The sequence below is a fragment of the Homarus americanus genome, unplaced genomic scaffold (assembly GCF_018991925.1).
Source record: "Homarus americanus isolate GMGI-L3 unplaced genomic scaffold, GMGI_Hamer_2.0 scaffold44634, whole genome shotgun sequence".
In the NCBI taxonomy this organism is placed as follows: Eukaryota; Metazoa; Arthropoda; class Malacostraca; order Decapoda; family Nephropidae; genus Homarus; species Homarus americanus.
The window spans coordinates 2,501-11,611 of record NW_024714158.1 but is presented as its reverse complement, the minus strand read 5'-3'; the positions used below and the strand labels follow the sequence as shown (position 1 = coordinate 11,611).

At 52.3% G+C, this 9,111-nt stretch overlaps 2 non-coding genes and 1 pseudogene across 2 annotated transcripts; all 3 read left to right on the top strand.

Moving 5' to 3' along the window:
• The first annotated feature begins 3,553 nt into the window (after nt 1-3,553).
• On the top strand, nt 3,554-5,407 carry LOC121875914. The gene has a single exon (XR_006090694.1). It is a non-coding gene; the product is annotated as a small subunit ribosomal RNA (ribosomal RNA).
• A 396-nt stretch (nt 5,408-5,803) lies between these two features.
• Nucleotides 5,804-5,967, top strand: LOC121875910. Its single transcript, XR_006090693.1, has one exon. It is a non-coding gene; the product is annotated as a 5.8S ribosomal RNA (ribosomal RNA).
• A 1,046-nt stretch (nt 5,968-7,013) lies between these two features.
• The window catches only part of LOC121875916, a 4,184-nt pseudogene continuing 2,086 nt past the window's right edge, over nt 7,014-9,111 (top strand).

The following is a 9,111-nucleotide window of genomic DNA, read 5'->3' as shown; positions in this document are numbered from 1 at the left end:
CCGAATGGGAGACCGTCAGAGTCAATCGAGGGTCGATTTAATAGCATACTATACAAAATGATCCGAGAATGTGCACACACCGAGTGGGAGACGGTGATGAAAGCGTCCGCCCTTGTACACTGGATGGCACTATTTCACTATAGTAAGGGGTAGGGCCACCTCGGTCATATTATACAACATACCAGAGAAGTTCCACACCCGCATGGGAGACCGTCAAAGTGAATCGGGGGTCGATTTGATAGCATACTACAGAGAACTTGCACACCTGAATGGGAGACCGTCAAAGTCAATCGGGGGTCGATTTGATAGCATACTACAGAGAACTTGCACACCCGAATGGGAGACCATCAGAGTCAATCGAGGGTCGATTTAATAGCATACTATACTACAGAAACTTGCACACCCGAATGGGAGACCGTCAAAGTCAATCGGGGGTCGATTTGATAGCATACTACAGAAACTTGCACACCCGAATGGGAGACCGTCAAAGTCAATCGGGGGTCGATTTGATAGCATACTACAGAAACTTGCACACCCGAATGGGAGACAGTGAAAGTCAATCGGGGGTCGATTTAATAGCATACTACAGAAACTTGCACACCCGAATGGGAGACAGTGAAAGTCAATCGGGGGTCGATTTAATAGCATACTACAGAAACTTGCACACCCGAATGGGAGACCGTCAAAGTCAATCGGGGGTCGATTTAATAGCATACTACAGAAACTTGCACACCCGAATGGGAGACCGTCAAAGTCAATCGGGGGTCGATTTGATAGCATACTACAGAAACTTGCACACCCGAATGGGAGACAGTCAAAGTCAATCGGGGGTCCATTTAATAGCATACTACAGAAACTTGCACACCCGAATGGGAGACCGTCAAAGTCAATCGGGGGTCGAGCATACTTTACAAAATGATCCGAGAATCTGCACACACACCGAGTGGGAGACGGTGATGAAAACGTCCGCCCTTATATGTTCGATTGCACTATTTCACTATATTAAGGGAGAGGGTGCCTTCGCACACATATTCGGTGTGAAATATCTTCCGCCCCCCAGCGGAGCGCTTCGGCGCCTCTGCGAAGCAAAGCGCGGCATTCAAAAACAACAACCAAAATTGCCGTCGCTTTCCCTTCCCTGCCCTGCAATGGCTGGAGCAGCAGCAGAAGAAGAGAGAGAGAAAATAGTCTCATGGGGTCAGAGTAGTGGAGCGCGATCTATGAATTTCACTAGCCAGGTCTGTCTCCCAATTGAACATTATTACTTCACTGCCACCACGGTTTCACGCTACAGCAGCAGCATCATGATGTTGCGCCTATTGTAAGTCCGAACCGTTATCGGCTGTTCGCGAACAGTCAGGTTTTAACCTCGCCTAAACGATCAAACAACTTCCACCTCGAGAAAATGACTGTCCTATCGTCCGCTTCTTAGCTGCTGGATTGCACTATTTCACTATATTAAGGGAGAGAGGTTTCACAACCTATTCCGGGTGAAATATCTTGCCCCAGCCGAGCCGCCACGGCGCCTGCCACAAAGCGCCGGCATTCAAAAACAACAAACCAAAGTTGTTGTCGCTTTCCTTCCTCTGCAATGGCTGAGCAGCAGAAGGAGAGAGAGAGAGAGAAATAGTCTCATGGAGTCAGAGGAAATGGCAGTGGAGCGGGTCTTATGAATTCACTAGCCAGGTCTGTCTCCCAATTGAGCATATATTCTCTCAAACTCCACTAGTCTCCTGGGACAGCAGCAGCATCGAGATGTTGCGCCCATTGTAAGTCCGGAACCGGTTATTCCGGCTGTTCGCGAACAGTCAGGCTAACCTTGCCTAACAAAACGATCAAACAACTCCACCAGGTGCGGCACGTGACCGTCCCACGTCCGCCTTCGGCGATGGATTGCAACTATTTCACTATATTAAGAGGAGAGGGTGCCTTCACACATATTCGCGTGAAATATTCCCGCCCCAGCGAGCGCCAAGCCAAGCAAACGGCATTCAAAAACAACAAACAAAATTGTTGCCGATTTCCTCTCCCTGCCCTGCAATGGCTGAGCAAAGGAGAGCATAGAGAGAGAATAGTCTCATTGGGTCAGAGGAAAGCAGTGCAGCGGCTAACTGGCGAGCAGGCTCGCGATCCATCATTACACTAGCCAGGTCGCTCTCCCTATTGAACATTATTACTTCACGCCGCCACTGCGGTTTCCGCGACAGCAGCAGCAGCAGCATCACGATGATGTTGCATCCACCAATTAGTCCGAACTGGTTATTCGGCTGTTCAAGTAACAGTCCGGTTTAACCTACCCAACATCCACCTTTGAGCGTGGTACGGAAATGTCCCATCGTCCACCTATATGCTGGATTGCACTATTTCACATATATTATGAGGTGTGCTTCACACACATATTCGGTGAAATATCTCCGCCCCAGCGAGCGCTGGCGGCATTCAAAACAACAACCAAATTGATGCCGATCCCTGCCCTGCAATGGGAGCAGCAGAAGGAGAGATTTTAGTCTCATGCTGATCCAGAGGAATGGCAGGGAGCGGTTATATAGTAGGTCAAGGCCTATCAATTACACTTGCCAGGTCTCTTCCGCTTGGACATTATTTACTCCGGCTCTGTCTCGAGACACCGCCGCCACCTCACTAGTTTCCGGTCAAAAAGATATGCTGCGCCTCACGTCCGGAACGGCTCCTCGGCCTTTCTGTCTGCCCAACTTAGCGGACTTGGCGCTGCTGATCACCCCGTCTTCGTCTGTGCCGGCCTTCAACGCAGCGCCCAACCGTCTTTGACCGAGATTCATTGCACTATTCCACTACAAACGGCTACCCTAATGTGCATAGACAACGCTCTGGTTCAACACGACCAGGCGCAGTTCGGGGAGCCGAAAGTATACTAAAAAAGAGAAGCAGCCAAAACTGCTAAAGCAGTTAGTTACCCCATCACCCAACAACGACGATGCATGGATAAAGAGGAGATTACACACTGGAGCTGCTCACGGCCAGAGATAAAAGCAAGAGAAGGTGCAGTTTGATCTGATCATCTGGTTTGCTATTTCTCTAAGGCCAACGTGCGGTCCCTCGCCCAATGTCGGCTGCCTCGCTGGGGCAAAGAGAAGAGGAGAGGATAAGGGAGGAGATTGGCACACACGGTGGCGCTGCCGGCGCCGAGGATAGCGAGAGAAGGTGCAGTTTGATCTGATCATCTGGTTTGCTATTTCTCTAAGGCCAACGTGCGGTCCCTCGCCCAATGTCTTCTGCCTCGCTGGGGCAAAGAGAAGAGGAGCGGATAAGGGAGGCGATTCGCCAACGTGCGGTCCCTCGCCCAATGTCGGCTGCCTCGCTGGAGCTGGGGCAAAGAGGAGCGGATAAGGGAGGAGATTGGCACACACGGTGGCGCTGCCGGCGCCGAGGATAGCAAGAGAAGGTGCAGCTAGATCTGATCATCTGGTTTGCTATTTCTCTAAGGCCAACGTGCGGTCCCTCGCCCAATGTCTTCTGCCTCTCTCTCAATCTCACTATTTTGGCCGCCGTGATAGGCGCCGCCAACAGCAGCAGCTACCTGGTTGATCCTGCCAGTAGTCATATGCTTGTCTCAAAGATTAAGCCATGCATGTGTAAGTACAAGCCGATTTAAGGCGAAACCGCGAATGGCTCATTAAATCAGCTATGTTTCATTGGATCTGTAAACCCACTTACTTGGATAACTGTGGCAATTCTAGAGCTAATACATGCACTTGGTCTCTGACCGCAAGGGAAGAGCGCTTTTATTAGTTCAAAACTGGTCGGGCCCCGGTCCGTAACCCACCTGTGGTGAATCTGAATAACTTCGGGCTGAGCGCACGGTCTCCGCACCGGCGCCGCTTTTTTCAAGTGTCTGCCTTATCAGCTTTCGATTGTAGGTTATGCGCCTACAATGGCTATAACGGGTAACGGGGAATCAGGGTTCGATTCCGGAGAGGGAGCCTGAGAAACGGCTACCACATCTAAGGAAGGCAGCAGGCACGCAAATTACCCACTCCCGGCACGGGGAGGTAGTGACGAAAAATAACGATGTGAGTCTCATCCGAGGCCTTCGCAATCGGAATGAGTACACTTTAAATCCTTTAACGAGTATCCATTGGAGGGCAAGTCTGGTGCCAGCAGCCGCGGTAATTCCAGCTCCAATAGCGTATATTAAAGTTGTTGCGGTTAAAAGCTCGTAGTTGGATCTCAGTTCCGGACTGACGGTGCACCGCCCGGTGTTTACTGTCACGCCCGAACAGCCGCCGCTCGCACGGGATGCTCTTTGTCGAGTGTCCGAGTGGCCGGAGAGTTTACTTTGAAAAAATTAGAGTGCTCAGAGCAGGCTATTTGAATGGCCCGAATGGTGATGCATGGAATAATGGAATAGGACCTCGGTTCTATTTTGTTGGTTTTCGGAACCAGAGGTAATGACTAATCGGAACAGGCGGGGCGTATTGCGCGCTAGAGGTGAAATTCTTGGACCGCCGCAAGACGAACTACTGCGAAAGCATTTGCCAAGGATGTTTTCATTAATCAAGAACGAAAGTTAGAGGTTCGAAGGCGATCAGATACCGCCCTAGTTCTAACCATAAACGATGCCAACTAGCGATCCGCCGGCGTTATTCCCATGACCCGGCGGGCAGCTTCCGGAAACCAAAGTCTTTGGGTTCCGGGGAAGTATGGTTGCAAAGCTGAAACTTAAAGGAATTGACGGAAGGGCACCACCAGGAGTGGAGCCTGCGGCTTAATTTGACTCAACACGGGAAACCTCACCAGGCCCAGACACCGGAAGGATTGACAGATTGAGAGCTCTTTCTCGATTCGGTGGGTGGTGGTGCATGGCCGTTCTTAGTTGGTGGAGCGATTTGTCTGGTTAATTCCGATAACGAACGAGACTCTGGCCTACTAAGTAGTCGACGGATCTCCAGAAAATGGTGTCCAGTTCGCAACTTCTTCTTAGAGGGATAAGCGGCAATTCTAGCCGCACGAGATTGAGCAATAACAGGTCTGTGATGCCCTTAGATGTTCTGGGCCGCACGCGCGCTACACTGAAGGGATCAACGAGTTTTCCCCCTCCGAGAGGAGCGGGTAACCCGTTCAAAGCCTTTCTTGATAGGGATTGGGGCTTGCAATTGTTTCCCATGAACGAGGAATTCCCAGTAAGTGCAAGTCATCAGCTTGCGCTGACTACGTCCCTGCCTTTTGTACACACCGCCCGTCGCTACTACCGATTGAATGATTTAGTGAGGCCTTCGGACTGGCGCTCTTGGATTGTCGGCCCCGTTGCCCGCGAGGGTTTTCTGGGGTCGTCGCCTCGAGCTGACGGAAAGATGTCCAAACTTGATCATTTAGAGGAAGTAAAAGTCGTAACAAGGTTTCCGTAGGTGAACCTGCGGAAGGATCATTAACAGAGAGAAAGAGAACGGGGCGCTCTTAAAACTACTACTACTCTCCTGATTTGGGCGGTCTCGGGCTCTGCTCTGGCAACTCCAGCAGCGAAAGAGGACAATCCCGGCCCCCGCACCAAAAATAGGTACCACCACGCTGTAGGTGGACCACACTCGGGCGAGAGCGCGAAGACCGGAGGAGGAGGACGGACGGGGCTTTGGACGGCTGCCCGTCCGTTCCTTACTACCGGCGAATAAGCCTCTTGACCCAAAAAGAGTGAAATTCAAGTGTCAAAAAACAACAACAAGCCGTCCGGCCAAACCCAAACCACAAACTTGGGCTATGTCTGTCAAACCCTTTCATTGAGACTCGACCTGTGATGGTTAGTCGCAAAAAGACCAAATGGCAAATACACAACTCTTAACGGGGGATCACTCGGCTCGTGGGTCGATGAAGACCGCAGCAAACTGCGTGTCGGTATGTGAATCGCAAGAATACCAGATACATCGACAAGTTGAACGCATATTGCGGCGGCGGCAGCCATATGAGCTTGTCGCCGCCACTCCTCTACGAGGGTCGGAAATATACATCCATCGGTTGCTGCGAGTTCGGTGCCTGCTGACTGTCTCCCCGACACGAGGGTAACCCGAACCGAGCTTCCGCCTTGGGGTTTAATCGCCCGCGCCTTGCGCGAGGCGTGCCCTTAAAACAAGCAAGCCTATCACTAGCAAGTCCATGGACTTGGCGCACCCACATTCAACCACAACAAAGCGACAGTTGTCGCCCTCGCAAATAACTGGAGGCGGCGCTCTTTTGCCTGCTGTCCACAGAGACACGAATGGCCGTCGGCCGCTCATGGCTGATGCTGCACATGTTCTAAGAGGCACTCCATCCCACGAAGAGGAAACGAAACCGGGTCGGATATCTTTTAAGTAAGCCCCGCCGGAATTTCGTCTATCACCTCGAAAAGAGTGCTTGGCATGCATTGCAGTGGAACCCAAATTGATGAGTGCGCCTGGGCCCGCAGTCTACCATGTAGTGGTGCAGGCAGAGAGATGAGAATGCTTGGGTGACGCCGTGCTCTTCCTCACGCGCTCCTCCACCCTCTCCCACGGTCAGACGCGGTGTGGGCGTTCTCTTTGAGAGTTCGCCACGAGTCCACGTCTATCTCATGACTGGGAGGGAGGCAGGAGCCCTTCAACCAAAAGACGACAACAGCGCTCGCCGACAGAGCACTATTCTGCAGCCGAGAAAGGCCGCTCACGCCAACCAATACTCGACCCTCTCCGATAAACAAGTGCCACTGCTACAAGCATGAACGGAAAGAGGTCAAAGCTTACGCAAAGGTGCGCCGAGTAAGAACGAACACGAGCGATATGCATTAAAACCATGTAACATGACTCTGCGAGAGATGTTCTGTTGAACACTTTTCCTACTGGCTATTTACCACCAACGAGAAGGAACGAGCCAGGGTGGGAGTGCCGGCGCCATGGCCGCTGGTACCCCCAAGACAACCCCTCAAACCTTCCTGCCTGGTAATGCTTTTGTGGTGAAGAAAGCCTATGGCAGAGCGCCTTCTCCGCAGTTGTTAGAAAATGTTCCCCTAAGGACAGATGAGACCACGACGACCCTAGTAGAGAGAGCTACCCAAAACCAAGCAAACATTATCAACGGAGAAAGAAACCAACAGGGATCCCTTAGTAAGTACACACCAACCAAAAGTCCACGATAAACCATTCGGCCACGAGGTTAGTCTCAGAGGGTCCAGCACGCCACCATAACACTAAGCCAACTTAAACGCCACTGCCCATGGAGGGCAGACAGGCCCAAGAGCAAGCCCCGAGTACAGATGGACTGTCGAAAGGCCCTTCTGAAAAGTCGGGTCACTTGAAAGTGAAGCCCAAAGCAGATGGTAACCCATCCAAGTCTAAATATGACCACGGACCTGATAGCAACAAGTACCGTGAGAGGGAAAGTTGAAAAGAACTTTGAAGAGAGAGTTCAAGAGTAACGGAAACCGTTAAGAGCCAAACGGTGAAACTCAAGGTCGAACTGAATCTAGCCCCGCCGTCTGCTGGTGGTGTTGCAACTCGAGCTACCCAAAATACGGCGCGCCCCCACCATCACGCGAAGTCCGGGCGACCCCAGTAGGTCACCGCCACCTGTCGCCAGGGACGCCGAAGGCCCGGCGGACTGGCCTCGCCGCCGACTCCCTCAGCCCGTCTAGGGGAGACCCGCACGACGGGGACCACCGTGTCCTACAGCCCCCGCGACGGCCGTCGAGATGAGCCGCCGCTTCGCGGCGGTTTTGTTTCGCGCAAACGGTGATCCACCCCAACCCGCCTGAAACACGACCAAGCGAGTCTAACACAAGTCAATAGCCTACTAAACCCAAAGGCGAAAATGACGGGCGCCCGCAGCTGTAACAGGCTTCTCCGCGCGCCTGGGTCGGCCCCGATCGCTGCCTGGCGCTCCTCGCCCCACGCCGGATAAGCGGGTGAGATACTTTCCGCCTCTGGACGTTGCGTGGTGAGGTCGTCAGGCGATGGTCGAAGCTTAATTTCGCGAGGGGTGCAGGCCCGGATCGCCAAGACGCTTTATGCTGTCCGTCTCGAAGCGGCTTTGCCGGTAAACGGCGAGGCAAGACCGCAGGTTTCGCTGGGCAGTCGGCAAGTACCATGAGCATATATGTTAAATCTCCGGAAAGATGGTGAACTATGCCTGCCAGGATGAAGCCAGGAGGAAACTCTGTGGAGGTCCGAGCGATTCTGACGGCAAATCGATCGCCGGAGCTGGGTATAGGGCGAAAGACACCGAATCATCTAGCTGGTTCCTCCCAAGTTTCAGGATAGCTTCGAACTCGCAGGGTGAATTTCATCCGGGTAGTGAATGATTAGAGGTCTTGGGGACGAAACGTCCTCAACCTATTCTCAAACTTAATGCAGAGATGTCGAGCTTGCTTGTAGGATGAAGCCCGCGACTAATCTGAGTATATCTAGTAGGCCACTTTTGAAGCAGAACTGGCTGTGATGAACCAAACGTCGAAAGTTAAGGGCCTAAATGAATGCTCATTCAGATCCCATTGAAAGGCGCTATTGCTATAGACAGCAGGACGGTAATATGGAAGTTGAATCCGCTTAAGGAGTGTGTAACAACTCACCTGCCGAAGCAACTAGCCCCAGGGTATGGCGCCACATTCTCCCGGAGCCGACTGCCGGGCGCATCACATCGGCCTGCTCTCAAGGCGAGGTCTCAGCTTCCCGGTGAGTAGGTAGAGGGTTCCAGTGGTGAGCGCTGAAGGGTTTTTGGCGTGGGCCGCCCTGGAGCCGCCACTGGTGCAGATCTTGGTGGTAGTAGCAACATCGAGAGACTTTGATGACCGAAGCGAGAAGGGTTCCATGAACATCAGTTGACAAGTTACGCTTCCTGCTTCCAGGGCTAAGGTTTGATCCACTGCAAATGCAACACGAAAGAGAAAGAGAAGAAGAAGAACAACTACAACTAAGTAGGGTTCTATCTATCTATATCTACCTCGGCCTTATATAACACAGTCTAACAAAGTGAAAGTGCCAAAGGATGAGTGGCGAAAGGGAATACGTACTTATTCCGTGAATTCAGGCCTGAACTCGAAGTGGTGTGCGTGTTTCTTTGGGAATGCTACATGCCCGCGGCGTCCTGGGCAATTGAAACTAGTTCGCGCCCACCGCGGTCCGGGAAAGAGTT